We start from the raw sequence: 22869 nt of genomic DNA, 5'->3' as shown, positions 1-22869 counted from the left end.
CAGCGGTCCCTCTGCAGGGCATCAGGACTAAGCCTCTTCAAGCCTTTGTCCTCCTCTCAAGCCTAGAGGTCAGGTATTAGAAGATGCATTTGCTTACTTGCTAGTAACATCTTTTCTTATGTTTTTAGGCCACGTAGATTTTCTTTCTTTCCAATGTTCTTTGGGGTTGGCTCTCTTTATAAGTTAGTGAGAGACAGGGCTAGAGAGCAGTAAAGAAGCACTGCCCACAGAGTCTTCCCCGTTCGCCCCTTTCTTCCCCGCTCCCCTCCTCTCCTCCCCTCTGTGCCAGCCCTCTGAACCGCCCACCTTTCATCGTAGACAGGGTAGCTGCAGGTGAACCTCCTCTCCCTGAGTCCTGCCTCCCCCCACCAGCCCCCGACCCTCCCCTCCAGCACTCCAGCTGGAGGAACTGCAGCCAGTGGTGGAGTTCTGATGTCTAACCTATGGTATTATGGTATATCTTGGTCATTACCCAAACTCATCTCTTGGATGCCTGGAATCTCATCATCCAAGAGACTCAAGGTACATTTTTTGAGACTCTGTCTCAAAACAAACAAGCAAGCAAACAAACAAACAAACAAAAAACCCCAAGAATTAAAGTCTGGTCTCACCAGATATCTGTTGGATCTTAAGGGAGTCAGCCTTTGGTGACAGCGTGGCTAACACTGAGGTATGAGAGAAGTAAACACCTACAAGGATCGCAGAGACGGCTCCAGACCAGGGAAGATGATGGGTGATGCAGAAGTAGGCATTCTGAATGACACCAAGGAGAAAAGCCACCAGCATGGTTGTGATGGCACAGCTACTGAGTCTCTCTCTAACCTCAGCAAACCTGCTTGGCGTCCATCTTCTTCAAAGCAACTTTAATCCCCAGGGTGAGCAGCTTTCTGTGTGGGCTCCAGGCACACTCAAGAACCATAACCACCCAATGAGTCCAAAACTTCCATCCCTGGGGCCCTCTTCCCGTGGCACAGTAAGAGGCCTGTGATGTTTGAGACACTCAAGCAAGTCCTCCACAGTCCCCTTTCTGAAAGGATCCACCCTGCTACATCTACCTGGCCCTTAAAGTGTCCCTCTAGATCAGTGGTCCTCAACCTTCCTACAGCCTTAGGACCCTTTAATACAGTCCCTCATGTTATGGTGACGCCAGCCATACGATCATATTGCAGCTGCTCCATACCTCATTTTGCTACTATTATGAATTGTAATGTAAACTCCGCGTCTTCTGATGGTCTTAGGGTCTGTCAGCCCTCAAAGGGGTTACGACCCTCAGACTGAGAATTGCTACTCTGGAAAACCAGCAATGCCCTCATGAGCAACAAGAAACAGGAAGAGCAACTGCAGTCTGTAGTCACACAAGAAAAGACCGGAGGCGGTCCTGGGACCCATGTGTCAGGGACTTTGGGGTGGCAATCCCAAGAGTAAGGGAGTAGAGTAGGGATCTGTCAGGGTTAGGGACTTCTGTCTTGAAGCCGTGCTGTCGCAGGCAATTTAGATTACAATATATCCTCCTCTGTCTCCGAGGGGTTTGAAGGCTAAACTAGTGAAAGAAGTAGCTTTATCTAAGGAACTCACTTTGCAGTGCCTGCTCCCAGTCACCAACCACCTGTGCCTCAGGATTAATAGACAGGAAAAGGTGTAAAGATTGAAGTTTATGTAAAATCTGAGGCAATGAAAGCTTCTAAGAAAGTGTTTGAGGGTCTGAGAAAGTGTTTGAGGGTCTAGGAAGGTGTTTTGAGGTTGGTAAGGTTTTGAGGTTATGAAGGTTGGACACATGAAAACCTCGGATGGTGACAGGAGAGTGAGTTAAGGGACACGGGAGAAAGGGAAATGTTTCAGATCTCTTCCCCTCACAGTGGTGCTGTTATAAACATAAAACAATTCTATCTACCTCCCACAGGTCAGACTACAGATAAGTACTGTCAGTCAACAGCCTGTTCCCTCCCTCCTGCCTATTATTGATGTGGGATCTCTTCCCCTTTCCCTGATCCTGGGACCCACCCATCCTCCTCCTCCAACTCCCAAGACCAGGAGTTTCAAATGTATACCCACGAAAAAGGTTTTCTCCCTAACTCCTTAACTTTCTCTTCTGCCCTAACATACGTATCTGTTCCAGCATCCTGCCAAGTGCAGGTGCTTCCTCAGACTCAGAACCTGCATCCAGGACAGCTCTGAAGCAGTTACCCACAAGTGCTCTGACCCAGCCTCAAAGGATGCTTCAACTGGGCCTGCACACTCTTACCCCAGATGGTCCCACAGCCTGGACAGCAGTGAAACAGCCAGCTCTTCCCTGACTTCCAGTCCCCCCCTCCCCTAAAGATTCCCTGAGGTCAGCAGGAAGTAGTTGTAGATGATTAGGTTGCCCCCTTCGTCATTTATTATCAACAAAAGGCTGGGATGTTTGGTCTCAGAGCCAGGACAAGCGACAGAGGTGAGTATTTTACATATCAAAGCAGACCTGGTCTCCAGGTTCTCCCAGCATCTCTAAGTTCCTACACCATACACCCTGTCTCCAACTCTGAACTTTCCAGCCCAGAGGCTGGGCTGCCCTTCACCCAGAGGCTCTTCCCTATTTAATCCAGACATCTCTTCTCCTCTTCCTCTCTCTCTCTCTCTCTCTCTCTCTCTCTCTCTCTCTCTCTCTCTCTCTCTCTCTCTCTGTGCACCCTTTCTCTCTCTTCCTCTCTCCTCTCCCTTCCCATAGCAACTTCTTGGCCTCCATCCTTGGGGCCAGTAAATCTGCCCAAGAGAGCAGCTTCCCAATGAACCTGCGTGTGTGTGTGTGTGTGTGTGTGTGTGTGTGTGTGTGTCTGTCTGTCTGTCTGTCTGTCTGTCTGTCTGTCTGTGTGTGTGTCTGTGTGTCTGTGTATGTATGTCTGTGTCTGTGTGTGTGTTTGTGTATGTGTGTCTGTCTGTGTATGTGTCTGTGTGTGTGTCTGTGTCTGTGTGTGTGTTTGTGTGTGTGTGTGTCTCTCTGTGTGTGTATCTGTGTGTGTGTGTGTGTGTGTGTGTGTGTGTGTGTGTGTGTGTGTACATATATGGCTTGAATTGATTCATTTTACCAGTGGAGACGTTACATTTTCAAATCACATCACAGAGTAGGGGTGTCTGTGTGGCAGGACAGATAGCGCTGTGGGGACCCATCAGCCAGATCCTGACTCTAGCTCAGTAAGACAAACCACCTGACTAAAAAGCACAACAGAAATCAAACATAGAGACCAAGCATTAATGGGAGGCCTTCCAACCCATGACACTCTGTTGGTCAGAGCTAGGGGATACCCACAGGGACCAGGGATCCTCTGAAGGGATTTTTGGCTGATGATGCAAGCAGAAAAAGCTAAAATAGAGGCATAGCAACCCTGTGCTGTTAGTCTGTCATGTGACACAATCCACGGCCTCCTGTCACATGATCTTTGCCTTCCCCCACCTCCCTTCCCTCCCTTGGCTGTTTTGATTTGGTTAAAATAGATGCAAACCTCGGTCTTTCTATTTTTAACAGCCAGCCATTACATAACCCACCCTGCAATTGCTGACTTGAAGCACGACTGGCAACAGCAGAAAATCCCTGGAGTTCGTGACAGGGAAGGACCGGAAGCACAAAAACCTCTGGCAGCTCCATGGCCTGCCAACTGCCAGAGGAGTCACATGGACCCTGGGAAATCCCTCCCCCCATGGCCTTGCAGGAACAACGGGCTTTGGGGGAAGGGAACAGGCAGCCTGGCTGGGAGGAGGCGATGGAGAGCTGGGCTCCGACTCCAACTGAAGTGCTGAGGGGCTCTGGCCCAGGCACCCTTAGACTTGATTTTCTTCCTAAGGAATGGAGTCTCCAGAGCCATGGGCCTTTCCAAACACCAACTCCTGGCCTCTAACAGCCTCCGAAACCTTCCTGCAGGACAGGGAAAGTAAACACAGAGCCAGAAGGCTGCCTTAGGGGCACAAAGAGCACCCCACCCCTTGCAAAGTTCTGAAGATGCTAGTCTGGAACCCTAGTCAGTTGGTTAAGTGTTTTGCAGCCTACTGGAGAGAGGAGGCGCTCCCTGCTCTTTGGCAGTGGGGCAGGCACTACCGGAGGCACAGAGGGGATGGACTCTCTCCCTCAATTTGCCAATCTTGCCCCAGTCCTAACCTTGTGAATCCAGGAGGCCAGTCTAATCTATAATAACTCATTCAGTCAGTATCTGTGGACTGTCTCAGGCTGGGGTTGTTGGGAGAGTAGTCACTGCCTGCTAGGCATCATACAGGGACCGTGGTGACAAGGAACTGCTGAGAGCATACAGAAGGGTCAGAGGTCATGCTCAGGCATTCTGGGTCCTCCTGCATCTTGCTTCCTTGATTCCTGTAGTTAACATTTACTGGGATCTTCCTATGCAGATCACTAGACTCTTCATGTGCAGGGTCTCACTTGACAGCACTTTAAGACAAAAGGACCTGCTGAGAAGACGCAGCCCAGCGAAGACTGCGTACAATTTTATACATGAACATTTCTGGCTGATGAAAATCCAAATCAAACATTCATAAGGAAAAAAGGGATGGTAGTCGGGCCCATGGAGAAGAAACTTGACACACCATCATACCCAGGCTCTCAGCACGCAGTTATTGGCGTCTAGATCCCTGTCTCAGCTCAACCTTCATCTGTGTCTGCTTCATCTCGGACATCTTGGCACAGCGATGGCCATATCCTATGGACTTTACACTCCACCTTAAGAAACAGAGGTCACTTCTTAACAGTTCTAACCAAGACCCAGATGGCTCTGGCTGCCCAACTGGGATCCACGGCATGGGGCCACCACTCTCCAACTGACGGGCCATGTGCTCTTCAAATGAAATGGAAAATGGATGTGGTGGCACCCACCTTTAACCCTGGTACCCAGGGGCTGATAGATCTCTATGAATTTGAGTTTGGGGCCAGCATGGTCTTACACAGACAGTTCTAGACCCTGTCTCAAAAAAAGAAAAATTGTGTTTACCTATCAGGACCTTCCCTGAGACTGGGAAGGAGGTAGTCCTCAGAGGAAAAATGGAGTTCTTTAACGAAGACAGGACGATGTATGCCTAAAAGCCAAAGCCCGCTGGTTTTATAGCTCTCAGAGCCTGGAGTAACAGTCAAGCCAAGTGACATGAGAGGCTTAACAAGGTGGCTCAGTAGGTAGGCACTTGCCACCAAGCTTGGTGACCTGAGACCCCCGAATGTAGTCCTCTGGCCGCTACCACAAGCATACTGTAGCATGGGTACACCCCAACACAGATACACAAGCACAAAAGAAATACATAAATTTAATATATCTTTTAAAATCTCCGTTTACCAGGTCTTTTTCCCTAAGGATACTTGTCAAGTTTGGCACAGGCTTGCCCCTTGCCTTACAACACTCACTGGAGCAGTGGTGTCTGCTTAGCTTTTGCTAGAGCAGTCTTCAAGTCCCAAGAGCTACTGGTCTCCTCAGCCCTTCACTCTGAGGGTTGTGGTTGGGAAGACTGCTGCTCTGGGTCAGTGCCCTGGGCTTCTGTGTAACTCACAGGGAGGGAAGAGTGTGACCAAGACCTTCCTTTGTGGTATCTGAGCTAGATTTGGCCTTCTTTGGTCAGAAAGGATTGTTAGCAGGGAGACCTGGTTACACATCTGAACCACTAGGACAGCAGCCATCGATGTGAGCTTAGGAATGCTCTTAAAGCTGATGAGCCCTTATCCCAAGTCCATGAGAAGTCCCAGTGGCTCCTGCAGTCCCGTCCACTCTCACTTCATAAGACCGATCTCTCCCCTCTACACTAAGCATCCCCAGACTGGGATTCGGTTCTCTGCATGCTTTATCGAAAATAAGACACACACACACACACACACACACACACTCACACTCACACTCACACTCATGCACACACACTCACACTCACGCACACACACTCACACTCACGCACACACACACTCACACTCACACTCACACACACTCACACACACACAAACTCACACACATACAAACTCGCACACAAACTCACACACAAACTCACACACACACACACACACACACATACAATATCATGTGTTTGGGGCTGGAGAACTGGCTCAGTAGTTCAGAGCACTTGCTGTTTTCCAAAGGACCCACATGTGGTCCTTAGGACCCATGTTAGGCCGTTTGTAACAGCCTCTGATTCCAGCACCAGGGGACCTGACACCCTCTACAGGGGCAGACATACACATAAATAAAAATATTAGATAACTAGGTAGCAATGGCCCATACTTTTAATCCCAACACTTGGGAGACAAAACTAGGCAGCTCTCTGTGAGTTCAAGGCCAGCCTGGTCTACAGAGTGGGTTCCAAGACAGGCAAGGCTACACAGAGAAACCCTGTCTCAAAACAATAAATACCGGGGGTTGGGGATTTAGCTCAGTGGTAGAGTGCTTGCCTAGGAAGCGCAAGGCCCTGGGTTTGGTCCCCAGCTCCGAAAAAAAGAACCAAAAAAATAAAATAAAATAAAATAAAATAAAATAAATAAATACCAAGTGTCTGCTGCATTCCCTGGGGCAATACAGAAATGGGGGCTTTATTACACATGGCATGGTGGTCCCTTCACCCTCTGCTCCAGCACCTCATATCACAGTAAGCAGGGCGCTCTCCTCCCCTCATGGGATCCCCAGCGGGCTGCTCTTCATCCATCCTCCTGCCTGGATGGAGCCGGGCCCTCTGGACGCCCATCCTAGGGTCTACCCTTAACCAGCACCAAAGAACAGTCTTGAGCCTTCTCACCAGCACCGTGGAGGGAGGGAGCCCCAGTGGCAGGAGCGCCCACCTTCAGCAGCAGAGCCCGCCCCACTTTAAGTGGTTTCTTTATCTCTCTGAAGTCTGACACCACACAGACATACATGCGTGCAAAATACCAGTGCAAATAAAATAAAATATTAAAAAAATAGTTTAGTTCTCTAAGTCTCTTTAATAAAAAGGGCTTTAGGAGCTAGAGAAATGGCTCACCTGATATAAAGGTGCCTGCCACCAAGCCCAGTGACCAAGCCCAGAACCACACCATGGAAGGAGAGACCCATTTCTGTAAATTGTCCTCTGATACTAACAAAAACAAATGAATAAAGTATTTTAATTAAAATTAATAAAAAGGGTTTTAAAACTGAAACTCAGTTATCTGCCAGCCTGAATTAGTTTCATATGTAAAAACCAGGTGTGGCTTTTCCTAGAGTGTCAAGCCTCTTTCTGAAAAAGAGAAACTCCCAAAACAGGTTTCAGTGTAAAAACCAAATCAAGCTATCACGTTGCAGCTCTGACTGCAGCTTTACTGTTCTTACTACTCCTTTATCTAAAGGAGCTTGATCTCCAGTGACTGCTCTCAGTGGTCTAGCCCTTCTGTCTCATGGCAAATGACCAGAGATTTCCAGATTAAAAAAAAAGTTCAAAATTTATGTAACTTGTAAAGGTCCAAGGAAATCATTTAAGGTGTGTGAATGTAAGTTGTAAAGGTCTGAGGAAGTGATTCAAGGCACATGAAAATGAGGTTTATAGACGAGGCATGGTGCTAAGACTTCAGAGTTCAAACTTGAACACATTGATAGAATTCTGATAAGTAATTAGCCCAGCCTTGGTAACAGTTATAATTATCACTGGATACTAAACCTTTTTTTTAAAAAATTATCATAGTTGCAGGCTAAAAATTGTAGTCACAGGCTTTTAAATTCCTTTTGGTTTTTTCTAAATAAAAGTGCTCCCCATGTGCTGCAGACATCTGCATTTAACTCCCCCAGCCAGGTGACTGTGGGGGTGGAGCTCAGACGGAATGCTAACACTGCCGACAGAGATGCTGCAAACATCTGCGCTTAGCCCCCACCTCTGCAGCCCTGTGGACCGAGGAAAGCTGTCCGCCTCTACCCCAGGGCTCCTGGGCCCCAGGCCCCTCTTCTTTTTGGGTCTCTTTCCTCCAGGACCCGTCCGTCTCATGGCAGACGGACGCTCATGCTTCTTCCTGTTGACAATGTCCCAGGATTTGTCCTCGCTGTGGCTCAGAGGCCTGCGTCTTCTCCACTGGTCCAGACACTTGTTAACTGCTTTCCTGCAATGAGAATTGCAATGCAGATTTCAAACAGTGGTCAGGCCAATACCTTCCGTCCCTAGTCTAACTCCTCCAGCAGATTTCCACTTGGCTGACAGACACCATCCAGGGGACAGTGACCGGCAACTGCTCTGTAACGGGCTCATCTCCCCAGCCTGGGTGGTCCTGCAGACCAGCAACTCTGGGACACTGCCATAGATCGGTTGGGAAGCAGTCCAACCCAGTGAAGGAGAACTGGCTTGTAAGGTATGGCATCCAGAAGTCGACGCCAAGGCTCTCCTTTGGTCTCCCTTAGGCCCCATCTCTACCTCTTCCCAGCTCTCTGGGGCCCCCCTTTTCATAGTTATAGTGCTGCCTGTCTCCAGGTTCTTTTAGGTGAAATTACCCAATGGTCAACAAACCAGGAGCTTCTGACAGAATTCCCACAAGTCTCTTGCCATTACCTGACACCATCCCCCACCATCCCCCACTCCCCTTTTCCTCCCCGACTCTGTCCTATATTCCAGCCTTCTGGGCCCCCTGTGAAAACCCTGGCCAGCTCTGAATTAGTCACCCACAAAAGGCCCAAAGAAACTCCAATACCCAAACTCCAAAAAGCAGTGCCTGTGTCTGGAAATGACAGTCTTGGCTCAGCTCGAATTGGGCTATAGAAGGGTTGCTACAAGCCTTCAGCCAGCGTTTCTCAGGAACTGGTGAAATAAGTTTCTGCCTGCCAGAAAGGGCCACTTACTTACCTACCTTGCCAGCCTTCAGACTTCTCCAGGCCCTATTCACAAGTACTTGTTATGCCTTCCACAGTCCACACTAGCTTCCTGGCCCTCCCCACCCCACCCCCACTCCCACCCCTATCCCCCACCTCCTGCTATTCTTGATTTTCTTTCTTGCTGTTCTCACTTCTTTTGCCGATAGCCTTAGCCACATCCAGTCTGCTGCTGCTTTTTCCTCTCTGGACACTTCCAGATGCCTCTAGCTTCCTCCCACTCCACCCTCTCCCTCTCTTACCTACAATGAAAACCTTCTTCCTCCTCAGGGAACAGCCATCCTGAGCTTTCTTTCCGCCCTCACTTTCGCACCTTCCCTTAGAGCTATAATCCTAAAATGGGGACACACCTTTCATTCCAGCACTCAGGAGTCAGAGACAGGTGGATCTTTGTGAGTTCAAGGCCAGCCTTGTCTATGTAGCAGTTCCAGGGCTACATAGTAATGTCCTGTCTCAAAAAACAAAGAAGGAAAAGGCCAACTCAGAGGTCTCCCCAGAGAGAGGGAGGAAGCCGAGGAGAAAGTTTCATTCTCCACTCCTGCAATCATGCTAAGGGCTGGGATTACAGAGGTGCCCCTTCACATCTGTGTGTGAACAAAACAGAAGGCCAGTGGCCAGCCTGCAGTCAGGCAGCCTTCCAGCTCACTGAACCTTTTAGTTCTGAGAAGAAAGGGTTTGAGAGAGGTCCCTACATTCTTCTCAGGTGCTAAAGTTTGTAATGCCCAAATAAACCAGTGAAAAAGTGGAGGGTAGGGTGGAAAATAAGTTTTAGCTTGCAAAAGAGAGAGGCAAAAATCCAGCCTTAGAGGTTGTCTTTCTTCCTCATTTTGTTTGTTTTGGAGATGGCTGTCACTATGTAGCTCTAGGTGGGCCGGAACTCACAGGTAGACCAGGCTAGCCTCCAACTACATTAGTAACCCGGCAGGTTGACACATGCAGCATACCTATAATCCCATCTCTTGAGAGGCCGAGGGTGGAATATCACGAGTTTCATATCAGCCCAAGATAACGTAGCAAGTTCTAGGCCAGCCTGGGCTACATGGTGAGCTCCTACCTCAAAAAAAAAAAAAAAAAAAAAAAAAAAAAAAAAAAAAAAAAAAAAAAAAAAGCGAGAGAGCTCTAGAAGCAAAGGCAGTGCAAATCCTCACCTATTGTGAACACACTCCATGCCTCCATGTCCCAACCCCCCACAGGACTGCAGGAGAACTGCACCTTCCCCATGGTGAGACAGGGTTATCTAGGAATACCTTCCACGGTAATGAGTCTCCTATCCCCAAAGTTCCTTGGAAGGAGCTAATACGTAATCCTTACCCAGGCAGAATTACAGGGTTAGAGGAAATGTGCCAAGGGTAAAAGGATGGCCAGGGACACATGCCAGAAAACACAGGGCAGGGCCAGGTGACAGGCTCCAGTCCCTCTGGAGCCAGAGCCAGCACCTCCCAAGCTCGCTTTGCTTGGTAGAGTAGTCATTTCCACTAAGTCACCCCTGGCACGCATCCAGAACCCAGGGACAAGGCAGAAGCACCTGAGTTCTGCCAAGCAGGCAGGAGGAAGAGACGTGGAGAGCCTCCTGCTCAGGGCCGGAGAACAGCTACCCACCTGCTCTAAAATCTAGGTTGCTGGTACGACATCTGACTCCCGCCGGCCTCCTCATCTACTCCAGACTCTGAGTGTCTTGGTCTTCCAGGAGGACTGCTCTTTCCTCTAAGACCCGTGAGACAGTTTGGAAAAGCCTGAGGAGTCACCGAACAGACACTTCCAGTGGCTTTCCGTTTTTTTCCCGTCCACTGTAGAATCTGAGCAGGAGTTGTTCTACCCCCAAGCTGCATCTTGAAGCAAGGAAAGTTGTCCCACACCTTCACATGCCTGGGGGAGGATGCCTCAAGTGCTTCACTTGAAGCTCATTCAGTCTTCATTTCTCCCTCCCCAACACTGGGGAGAACGGGCTACAAGGTGAACTCACGCAGTGGTGCTGAGACACCAGGGCAGTGCTGGGAGCTACTTAGAGCCGAGCCTGTGAGCTCAGAAAGGCTGAAGCGTGCACCTCCTGTGCTATCTGCACTGGTCAAGTGATTGGTGCCATAAAGATGGTACCTGTTGGAAGAGCAACGTGACCTAAGAGGCCTGATCTACCACTTGGAGAAGTCTATCTGGGATCTGTACCTGCTCGTGAATACGTAAGGAGAGGCAGCATGGGTATCTAAAAGTAGATACCCGGGCTGGAGAGATGGCTCAGTGGTTAAGAGCACTGACTGCTCTTCCAGAGGTCCTGAGTTCAATTCCCAGCAACCACATGGTGGCTCACAACCATCTGAAATGGGATCTGATGCTCCCTTCTGGTTTAAAGAGAGCAACAGTGTACTTATATACATAAAATAAATAAATAAATCTTTAAAAGTAGATACCCAAGCTTCAGGACTTCACACAAGCTTTCTTCCCTCTAACTCAGACAGACGCTTTCCTCACTGGTCTAAGTCAACACTTTTACTCTATTATTTCCAAAGGAAGGAAGCCAGAATAAACTGACACAAAGTAGTAAGCCGCCACTACCTGCTGCGGTCACACTGGACGGCTTCACGTCCAAACACTTCCTGGGTTCTTAAGGACAGGTGAGAACTTTCCCCCAACTGACCTCAACAGAGCATCCACCATTTTCTAGTCAGGGAATGTCTAACGGGGTCAGTGACGTGTCCTTGCCCTGGTGCCCTTGACAGCTCTTAGCTCTGGGCTGCATCTTTTGCTTCCAGTCTCTCCCTTGGAAACTTCATCCCAACAAACAGGGAACAGAAACGGAAAGGAGAAACTGAAGCTAAACACTGTACATCTTAATTCTACTTTGGTCTGGTTTTCATTTATTGTTTATTTTCTGAGTCAGGTTCTCACGGTGAAGCCTTGAACTCATGGCAATCCTCCTGCCTCTGCCTCCGGTGTTGGAATTACAGGTATGAGACACACCCCTACCCCCCCCCCAATTCTATTCCTTAGCTTTAGCTCATATGAAAAGGAAAGAGATACCAGGAAGCATGTGGGTTTCTACCAGTTGAAGTTGTGCACACAGTGGGGCTGCACAATGGTGAGGCGACTTTCGCATGCTGGGGCTGCATTTCTCCTCAGGCTCCACACTCATGGGTTCTGAGACACATCTCTCCTCCTCCCAACATGACTTACCTCCTACAGCAGGCAAGGAGACCAGGCTGTAGGATTCCTAGGAGAGCTGCCTCTGCTTTAGAGAAACTTCTCCCAATGGAAATCTGCAATCGCAGAATCTTCCCTTTCTAGAAGAGTGCTCATCTTTCTTGCTGTCATGTGTGTTAGCTTGTATTTCACAGGGTGAAGTCAGACCAGGTCATTTCTATGGCATCTTACCGTGTTCTTTCTCCTCTTCCCACCCGTCTATGCGTTCTGGGATCCATGGTTACCCCTCATGCAGTCCTTGGTCGGATCCTGGCCTATCATTCCACAGCCCGGTCTAACCGACGCCTCAGAACCTCAGGTCTATGCACTTCATTTTCTGCCTCCATTCCTACGCAGAATGCTGCCTTCCGTGGGTCCTGCTCAAGGGCCTGCGAGCCTCTTTCTTACCTCACCCGCTGAGTAAATCATTCGGTCAGATCACTCCGGAGTCAGGGTCCTTTTATTGTTGTTGTTGCTGGTTTGCTTTTGTGAGACAGTCTCATGTAGCCCAGGCTGGCCTTAAACTCCTGCTCTTCTTGCCTCTACCCCCTAAGTGCTAGACTGTAGGCGTGTACCACAAGACCCAGGCAGATTCCCACTGTTACTAGTGTTTCCCCCAAATAATTTGTGTATTGTGCAAAATTTTTATGTTGTGCAATTTTTGATTATTGTTATGTTTGTGTGCATACGTAAGTGTAGGCACCGTGTAACAGAGTCAGAACAACTTCCGGAGTCAGTTTCCCTTCCCCTGTGGGCTCCAAAGACAGAGTTAGGTCAGTTCGCACAGTGCTTTTTACTGAGTTCTGTTGCCGGTTCTCATTCTTCTGTTGCTGTTGTTAACTGGCTCTGATTTTTAAGTGCATACACAACTATGGCTATGTTTATTTCCAGTGAGATTCCTGTTCTATATGTTCTATGTAGACACTGTAGTGATGCTTTCGTGTAAGTATGGGTCTGCTTCATTTACCAGTGCATGGACATACATGCCGTAGTCTGGCCATTCAGGTCCATTATGGCTGCTCTTTGAACTCTGTGTAATAAATTACCCATACACAGAATAGACATAGATTGGCAAGTCTGCCCTAACACAAGTCCCCAGACACAGTCCAGCTGGTCTAAGGCATTGTGCTTTGGACTTCGATCAGTACTATCATGCTGCCCTTCAGAGAGACAGTTCTAATCACATTCCCAGCCATGTGCATCCTGAGCTGACTCCCCGAGCTGCTGGCACAGTAAATCCTGATGTACACTGCTGGCCCTGATTTTTAAATGCATACCCGACTGTGGGTGTCCTGCCCCTCAGTGGCATCCCAAGCCCCACTCCCAGTCTCTCTCCTTGAATATCTGTCGTTGATCTACACTGAAATACGACATTTCATTTTTGCTTGTGTTTTCTAGATTCAAACTAAAATCATCTTTTTCTTTGTACTTCACTGACTTCATTGTACTTCTATGGCTTGGGCTGAACTTTGTCAGGGGTACTGGCTTTCCCTACTGATTTGTAAGAGTGTTGTATGCATTAGAGATGTTCTTTTTTTTTTTTTAAATAAGAAATCTCTCTTTTAAAGATTTATTTATTCTATATAAGTACACTGTCACTGTCTTCAGACACACCAGAAGAGGGCATCAGATCCCATTACAGATGGTTGTGAGCCACCATGTGGTTGCTGGGATTTGTACTCAGGACCTCTGGAAGAGCAGTCAGTGCTCTTTTTTTTTTTTTTTTTTTTTTTTTTCTCAGAGCTGGGGACCGAACCCAGGGCCTTGCGCTTCCTAGGTAAGCGCTCTACCACTGAGCTAAATCCCCAGCCCCCGCAGTCAGTGCTCTTAACCGCTGAACCATCTCTCCAGCCCCGAGATGTTCTTTAAAACCTAATCATCACCATGTATGGTTGGCTCTGGAGGCAGAGGCAAGTGGATCTCTGTGAGTTCAAGGCTAGCCTTGTCTACATAGAGAGTTCCAAGCCAGGAAGAGGTCCACAGTGAGACCCCTGTCTCACCGAATTCTCTTCTCCTACATTCATTACTTTGCTCTTTAAAAAAAAAAAAACAACAAAACAAAACAAAAAAAAAAAAAACCAACAAAAAAACACTCCCAGGTTGTCCTGAAATTCATAGGGAGTTCAAGCTGGTCTTGAACTCACAACAATCCTCCTGCCTCAGCCTCCTCAGTACTGTTAGGATTACCATGTGACTCACCGCAACCAGCTTTATCACTGTGGTGTTAAAGTCTCTCAGTCATCTCGTTCCTTTTATCCAGTAGTCAGGTTCTAAAAACAGAACCTCAGTATGTAACTCAAGCTGGCCTTGCCGTCACGGTCCTCCTGTCCTCACCTCTCAGTGCTGAGATGACAGGTGTGTGCCATGCGCCCACTCATGGTCTCCTTGTCCCACTTAGCCAGTTACCAGCCCTGTTTCATGTATTTGTGTCCTGACTGTGCTGGACTTTTCACTTGATCCTGGCCTCTGTTCTCCAACAAGAACCTACTTTCCAGTTCCTGGTGCTTGATTTCTAGTTTAATATGAATTCTTCCATAGGGATTACCTACAGATTCCTTGCCGACCTCTAGAGGAGGAGGAGGAAGAGGAAGAAAGAACCATATCTTAGAGCTATTATTTCTGGGAGGGCTCCATGGGGAAAGGCACTTGTTGTTGAGGACCACCTGAGTTCAGCATTTGGGATCCACGTGGTAGACTGGGAGAACCAACATGATAAAGCTTTCCTCTGACTGCCACAAGCACACCGCTGCCTAGGTGAACATGTGTGCATGAATACACACAGGAACACACATACACACACGCATACACACACAAAGAGAATTTTTAAAGTTCTTTCCATTTCTGGTGGGAATGGTGGACAAGAGCAATGGGAACATAGTTCATAAATGAACCTGGATGATGTTCGTAAGTCTAGAGAAGGCAGCCTGAGGAGGAAGAGGAGGAGAAGGAGGAAGGGGAGGAGGAGGAGGAAGGGGAGGATGGGTTGAGAAGAAATATGAAATGTGGATGAGACATACTGAGTTTAAGACATTTTAGCACTATGGAGGGTAACAGGCCAATAGTGTGTGGCCATTGTGGGTAATGAACACATACTGGCGGGAGACTCAGGTTCAAAAGCACTTGACAAGTTAGATGTGGTTGTACACACCTGTAATTCCAGCACGGGAGGCAAAAGCCCAAGACTACAAGCTCCCAAGACTGAGACCAGCCTGCTTTACAAAGCAAATTCTAGTCCAGACATAGACACAGAGCAGAGGCAGTCCAGAGAAGGGATGGACTCTGAAGAATGATCTCACTCAAAGGTGAATGGCTTCCACTGGGTACCAGCTATGCTAACATCCTTGGCATTTGCCCACTTATCCTGCAGATTTACATGGCCCTGCCCATAGGGAGACTGTAAAAGGAGGGCGATTTAATAGGGAAAGTGGGAATTTTATAATGCTATATATGCTCCATAAAAAAATGAGCCACCTGACACCAATGACCCTGTGCGGTGATGCCCTGAGCTGATGTTGAGACAAATGGTCTCCCAACAAGAGGGCAGGACTGCTAAAGTGTAGCCCGTAAATCCTGAGAGGTCAGGGGGGAAAGGGTACAAGAGAAGCCTCGGTCCTTACAGCTGGTGACTCCTACAGTCAAGAAGGTGACATCCCATTCTTACTCAAAAGGGCAGAGAGCCGATTTCAGGGGCTTGCCTCCCGCTGGGAGTTGCTAGTGAGTGTTCCTGGCAGGGAATCCGGACGGACGCAGTGACCAAACCCTGCTCCTCATGGTTTTTATCTGAACTGGTGTTATGGTTTCTTGCCATGAGTCCATCTGCCTGTCTTTTTGTGGTAAACCTTTCCAGCACTGCATTCCATCAATACTGTGTTCTGGTAGACTCAGTAACTACTCTGGGGCTAGCTCAGTGGTAAGGGCACTTGCTGCTCTTGCAGAAGATTAGACTTTGGTTCCCAGCACCCACACGGCGGGTGGCCTACATCATCCATATGTAACTCCAGGTCTGGGGATGCAGCCTTCATGAGGACCAGGCACACAGGTAAGCAAACACTCAGCTCCAGAAAAATAAAGTAACTAACTGTGAAAAAACAACTTCCTTCAAAAGAGTAGATGGCTTGGGAAATGCCTTCTCGGTTTCCTTTCTGAGGGTTTATGTCTCTTGATAACTTCTCCTGAGATAAGGACATGGAGAACTAGCATAAAATCCAAGACAAGAATCCAGGGAAGATATAAGCCTTCCTCCAAAAGAGCAGACCGATCAGCATGACATCCAGTTAGTCCCCAAAGCAACATGCAGTTCAAAATGGCCAGTAGAGTGGGCAGGACTTTCTCCCCGCTGAAGTCTGGCCACAGCTCCTGAAGAGGGGACTCACAACTGGGTTATTGGACCAGAGTCTGAGAGTGAGAGGCAGATGGTGGACAGAACCTGGTACTGTAAAAGCACACTAAAGGTAAGATGGAGGGAGGCAAAGAGAAGTGGCAACATTGTCATTTAGGGCACAGAACGAATGCCTGGGGTCCCTCCCTCCAGGGATGCTAGCCCTTCAATCAACAGCAGACACAGCTGCCATTAGTCTGCATATGGGGTTAAGGGTGTTGAAAGGATGGTATTCTAGAAACTTCCAGAGTCCTATTACTCTGTTACTAGTGATCTACATGTTGTAAACTTGAGGGGCTGGAGGAGCGGGGGTTAGAATGTTACAAGGCCTGAATGAAGGTAAAGTCTGAATCCAAAGGAAAATACTATCTTCAGGGAGCTGAGACCTGAGCTGGTCCTGCCCAAGATTCTAGGGAAAGAAAATGGGAGAATCCAAACCCTTTTGGCAGTTTGAACACCAGAAAAACTCTCTCTGGTGGAGGGCAGGCTGAAGTCTGGTCTGGCCCTCTGAGCTCTTCTAGAAGCTCCAGGTACAGCCCAAGGGGCTGTGTGTCAGGGGCTTCAGTTGCTTCTCGCATGCCTATTCAGTTTCCTGAAAAACCCCCTCACAGCACAGCTCACTGGGAAAGTCTGTGACCAGCAGCACCGAGGAAGTGCCCCGCCCTTGCTGTCGCCGGAGGCCTTTTTACGCCATCATTGTGCATCATTTCTGAGAAGCCGAGCCTCCCCTTCCTGAGATCTGGGACAGTCTGAGGACATCACAACAAACCACAGACCCAAAGGTTTTGCACACTCCTGGGTTGTAGTCTGGACATCAGCCACCCTCCAGATGCCTGAATCCTAGCTCCCTGTGGAAACCTCCCTACCCAGCACTCACTCTTGTGTCAACAACCTTTATCCTCAGCAGCCCTCAAGGCTTGTCCTTCTGTAGACAAAACTGAAGAAAACAGAATCGTCCCTTTAGGGCCCAGCTGCCTTGACCTTAGACTCACTGGTTTCTCTCCTGCCTCTACAGCTAAGGTACAGCATCCTTCCCTGTCGCTTCCACACGCTAGCTCTAGGAAGTCAACCTCACACCATGTTCATTTCCACTTCTACATTCAAGAGGTTTCCTGATCAAATCCCTTTCTGGAGTGTACTCTCGTTCTCTCGTCCTCTCTCCTTCCCTCTTCCTCCCTCCTTCTTCCCTTTCTTCCTCCCTTCCTCTCTCCAGTGCTGAGCTTTGGGCATAAAAGCCATGCTAAGCCTGGGTTCTATCACTAAGCTACATCCTCCACCCTCACTTTTGATTAAGTAGCAAAGATTTAAAGTAAGAACTAGGCCTGAAGACACAGACCTATAATTCTAGCTACTTAGAAGGCCGAGGAAGAAAGGTCACAAGTTCAAGGCCAGCCTGGGCAACTTTATGGGGCTCTATATCAAAACAAAAGTAAAAAGAGGACCCTAATACCATCCCACACACACATACACAGGTACGCACACACACATGCATACACACAATTAAAATGAGAGCTTTCAGCTGTAAAATTCCAAGCACTAGCAAAAGGCCGGGGAAAGATTACAGAAACAGGACATTCTTGGTCCCTCTGAAGTCATACCCGTCTTTTTTTTTTTTTTTTTTTTTTTTTTTCTTTTAAATCACTGGCTCTCTCAAGCTGTTTTCTCTGCTGGCCAAAGGCCAAGGACCCCTTTGGCCCTGTGCCAGCATCTATAGCCATCTGGTCTTCCTCAGAAAGGCAAGAGCGCCAGCCTTGTTTACTCACGACAGGTGTGGCCAGCTCTGACCCAGGTAGTGTGGCACGCCACACCCTCTCTTCTGCTGCCTCAGACCTTACTCACTAGCACACATCAGACTTCATCTGAGATGAACACAGGGCTACGCAGGTGTAAGCCAGTCAGTCAGCAGTGAGGTTTCAACAATGTGGGCTGCACTGAGGAAACAAACAGACAACAGCAATGTTTGTCAGGTCTCCTGTGCAGCCCACTGGTATCTTGTCATTTGTCACTGTGGTCTCTATAAACAGGGCACACTGGCTAAACAGGTTGGTATAGGCCAAACTGTGAGGCAGGGAAACACGATGTCTTCCTGCTGTTCCCAGCCTCCTGTCCCGAATCTCACCAGAGACAACTGCTCTGGGAAACAGCTCCCGCTTTGGAGTTGCCAAACCAGAAGAAACCAGTCCCAGTTTAGCCTTCGCTAGCTGCATGACCTTGAGCAAGGCATACAGCTCTTTTGTTTTGAGCTTGCCCAACAGCAGCAGGATGCTTGGATTACAACCCAATAGAGAAGGAAAGGCAATGTGACAGACACTCTTGACCAATGAGGGTGAGGGCTTGTTCTTCCCATCTGACCTTCCTGTTCAGGGATCCTTGAAGTGGGCTAGTGGAGGGACAGCTTGAGGGTGGCAGATGACAGGATACAAGAGGCCCTGGCTCCTCGGCTACTCTGTTCACCAGGTCAAGCAGTGTGCCCTGCAGACCTTGTCTGTTTTGTAACCCCTATCAGATCTTCCCCTCCCTTGCAAGAGCTGATCTGATCACACTGTTCACACAAAAGCAAGTCTGAGGACCTGAGTTCAATGCCACGTGGACACCACTTTGACTCCTATATTAACTCTGTGAAGAGGCCTGGCCCTCACAATGTCAAACCTTTCTTTATAAAATTGTCTCAGGGGTTGGGGATTTAGCTCAGTGGTACAGCGAGCGCTTACCTAGGAAGCGCAAGGCCCTGGGTTCGGTCCCCAGCTCCGAAAAAAAAAGAACCAAAATAAATAAATAAATAAAATAAAATAAAAATAAAATTTTCTCAATGAGGCCCAGTGATAGGTTATTCCTCCACCAGTGAAATGAGCCAATTCAAGCCAGATTAGATGATATTGAGGCTAGAGAAGTCACCATGGGGATGGGAGAAGAAAGGGGAATATTCACACAGAAAAAGAAGACAGGGAGAAACAAAATGTCTGGACTATATAGGGAAGAGCCTCTGCTGGGAGAACAACCCAGCCTCTGGGCTGTAAAGTTCAGGGTTGGGGGCAGGGTATGCCTGGTAAGGATTGAGGAATGATGGGAGAACCTGGCCAAATCTGCTATGATATGTAAACTATGCACCTCAGTGCCTTGTCTGTAGGAAACAGAATGGTCCTGTATACTGACCACTCTGACTCAGGAAGGAGCGTCACGAGTTAAGTGTCTAGCCTTTCCACATACAGGATTGCAGAACCAAATCATTGTGACCAAAACAGGCCTGGGCATAACAGGACTACAAGCCACAGCTCCTGTGGGCCTCAACAAGTGGGTCGCAGCGGCCGTGCCCATGTTCTATATTATTCTGTGGTCATGATCTGAGAGGGCCCGGACACTGTCTTGGCCTGAAGTTTAAGGAGATGGATGTATCTTGGAGTGGAAAAGGCCAGTCAAGCTCAGCAAGTGGTAGAAAGAAATGGAGAAAGTCCAGGCACCAGCAGACTAGGTCTAGGCAAGGTCACCTGGCAGCAGGTTCTTCAGAAACTGGCAAAGCACACACCAAAATAGGTTTTGGGGTTTTTTTCCACTTTTAAACTTTAGATGTATGGTGTTTTGCTTACATGTATGTCTGTGCACCAGATGCACGCAGAACCTGTGAGAGTCAGAAGAGGATGTCTATCTCCAGGACTGAAGTAGCAGATGTGGGCACTAGAAACTAAACCTGAGTCTTCTGGAAGAGCAGCCAATGCTCCTAACTGCTGAGCCATTGCTCTGGATCCCCAATAAACATCTCTTCAGAGTATTGGTATGCACCAGCACCCACATGACAGCTCACACCCATCCTGAACTCCAGCTCCAGGGAACCAGTGCCATCTTTTGACCTTCATAGGAACCAAGAATGTAGGTGGTGCATAAGCAGGCAAAGCACTCATACGCACAAAAAATAAGAGCTGAGAAGACACCTGGTGTTAACAAGCGTGTCTACTTCACAGGGTGAAGTGTCCTAACATTAGAATCATTTTAATAGCTCAGCATACATGATTAGGGGTACAGCCAGCAAAAGTGAGAGCAGGAGCCAACACAGGGTACTGGCTACAGAGCTCTCCAATGTTTGACGTCTTTGGGCCTCCATTTTCTTTTTTAGAGGACAGAGGTGGTTTGTGTGTTTTAGTTTCTAGAGATATTCTAATGACTGTCAGGCTTCAGACAGCAGAAGCTGATCCCACAGCCTGGAGACCACAGACAACAATCAGGTGTGTCAGCAAGGCCACACTCCCAAAAGCAGGGGGAGAATTTGGTCCTGGTGATGGCTGGCTGTCCTTGGAGCAGCTCACAGAAGCATGCAGAACTCTGGTCCCTGCCTCCATCTCCATGGCAACCTTGTCTTATGGAGTACCATCACTGGATTAGGATCTGCCACAGTGTCATTTGAAGTTACATTTGCAAAACCTGTATTTCCCAGTTGGAGAAAAGGCTCGGTGGTTAAGAGGTGCTTATTGCTCTTGCCAAGAACCAGAGTTCAATTTCCACCCTACGGCCACCTATACCTCCAATCCCAGCAGGTCCAATACCACCTTCTCTGCTCTGTGGGCAGAGCACTTGTGTGAGCACACACACAGACAGACATGAAGACTAGTGGTATATGTATGTATGTAGTTTGCTACTCACACCAGACAGAACACTTCATCAAGGGGGGCTCACTTCATCTGTCGCTCAGAACCTTACCTACACAAAGTGTCCCACATGAAGGTCAGCATTGTTTGTGGCCAGCAGCAGTAGTACTAAGATTATACACATATACCTGGCTTTCTTTCACTTTAAATCCAGGCAAGAAACTTACTGGAATTAAAATTCCAGCTGTCAAGGACAGAATTGGAATCCAGTGTTCAATACCTCTTCGCCAACATTCCACAGTATCCATGGGCTGGAGGAAGTGGCTGCTACAGTGATCTGGTTGTTTCTGTGGTGTTAGGATCAAGCCCAGGGCATTGAAATGCTAGACCAGTGCTTTCTGCTAAGCTAGTCCCAAACCTGTTATTTGTTTATGAACAAAGCAGAACACTCTGTCTGCATGAGTGGTGAGCCCAGGACAGCAGTCCTGCATCAGGGTCTGCAGAGCCGGCAAAGGCTGCAGTCTCCTCACCTCAGTCCATTTACTACAGGTCACAACTCTAACAGTCTTGACCACATTCAGACATCAGGACACTCTCTGATGTGCTGAGAGAAGGGGAAGGAACATCAGGGGCAATCTGCATATGCCGCTACCCCATCCCTGGACAGACGAGGGAGGAATGCAGAGAGTGGAGTCAGCCAGGACTTCAGGGAGACTCTCACCATAATCAAACATTTGCTTCAGTGAAGGTTTAGACAGCTGCCCAAATGAAAGTGGAGGCAGAGAGGTAGCTTAGCAGGTAAAGGTGCCTGCCACCAAGCTTCATGACACTCATGCTAGTGGCACAATTGAGAAAAGGATGAAAACTAACACACACACACACACACACACACACACACACACACACAATTTAAAAATATACAACTGCTTTTAAGTTTTGGTTTTTTTTACTTTTTTCCTGTGTGTTTATAAGTCATGTGTGTGTGGGTGCTTGAGGAGGTCAAGAAGAAAGTGTTGAATTCCCTGGAGCCGCCATATTGAACTCTGATCCTCTTGAAGAGAAGCAGGCACTCTCAACATTTCTCCGGCCCTTAAATTAAAAACAAAACAAAACAACAACAACAAAAATCAAGACTCTCTGCCTCCACTTTCATTTGGGCAGCTGTCTAAACCTTCACTGAAGCAAATGTTTGATTATGGTGAGAGAGTCTCCCTGTGAAGTCCTGGCTGACTCCACTCTCTGCATTCTTCCCTCGTCTGTCCAGGGATGGGGCAGCGGCATATGCAGATTGCCCCTGATGTCTCTTCTCTCAGCACATCAGAGAGTGTCCTGATGTCTGAACCATCTCAACCTAACAATAAATTCCAGATTGAATAATTGTTGAAATTTCAATGTTCAAATTAATAAGTTAAATACACACAGTACTCAAAAGAACAAAAAGCCATTTTTTGTAATTTCAAGATAGAAAAGTACACTTATTTCTAAATATTGGTCTCAAACCAGAAAAAAATTTGAAGGGAAAATATCTGAATGCCAAAAACTATAAAATCTACAGGCAGAAAACTGCATAAACAAAGCTGAAAGAAACATGGGATAATTTATAGTTTATGAGTGTTGGGAGAATCAATCAGAAAGTTGGGGATGTGGCTACATACTTGCCCAGTGTGCACAGGTAAGATGATTAACCTTAAGCCAGAAATGGCGGGGCAGGCCAATAGTCCCAGCACTTGGGAGATGGAGACGAAAAGGTCAGAAAGCCTAGCCTCAGCTACAGAGCTCTGAGTCTGAGACAAGCTCAGACAGCATGAGACCCCTGGTTCACCCTTACAGTCAGAGGTGAAAAGCAACCGTGTTTCTTAGCACTTGCCCAGCACATGTGAAGCCATGGGCAGAACCAGCACTACAAAAGCAGACCAGCTCTGCTGCAGTAACTGAC

At 48.0% G+C, this 22869-nt stretch overlaps 1 long non-coding RNA gene across 9 annotated transcripts in view; it reads right to left on the bottom strand.

The window, feature by feature from the left end:
- Positions 1–6902: 6902 nt before the first annotated feature.
- The window catches only part of LOC102554372 (uncharacterized), a 56121-nt gene continuing 40154 nt past the window's right edge, over positions 6903–22869 (bottom strand). For 6 of the 9 annotated variants that reach the window (XR_015686765.1, XR_015686767.1, XR_015686768.1 and 3 more), the window contains one exon: positions 18196–18287. This is a non-coding gene — a long non-coding RNA (uncharacterized LOC102554372). Of the gene's footprint in view, positions 8045–18195; positions 18288–21860; positions 22023–22869 lie in introns of those variants that run through there. The other 3 variants (XR_015686761.1, XR_015686762.1, XR_015686740.1) reach the window with 2 other exon arrangements.

The sequence above is a fragment of the Rattus norvegicus genome, chromosome 4 (genome assembly GCF_021556685.1).
Source record: "Rattus norvegicus strain SHRSP/BbbUtx chromosome 4, alternate assembly SHRSP_T2T, whole genome shotgun sequence".
NCBI classification, from domain to species: domain Eukaryota; kingdom Metazoa; phylum Chordata; class Mammalia; order Rodentia; family Muridae; genus Rattus; species Rattus norvegicus.
This window is presented reverse-complemented; position numbering and strand designations above follow the sequence as displayed.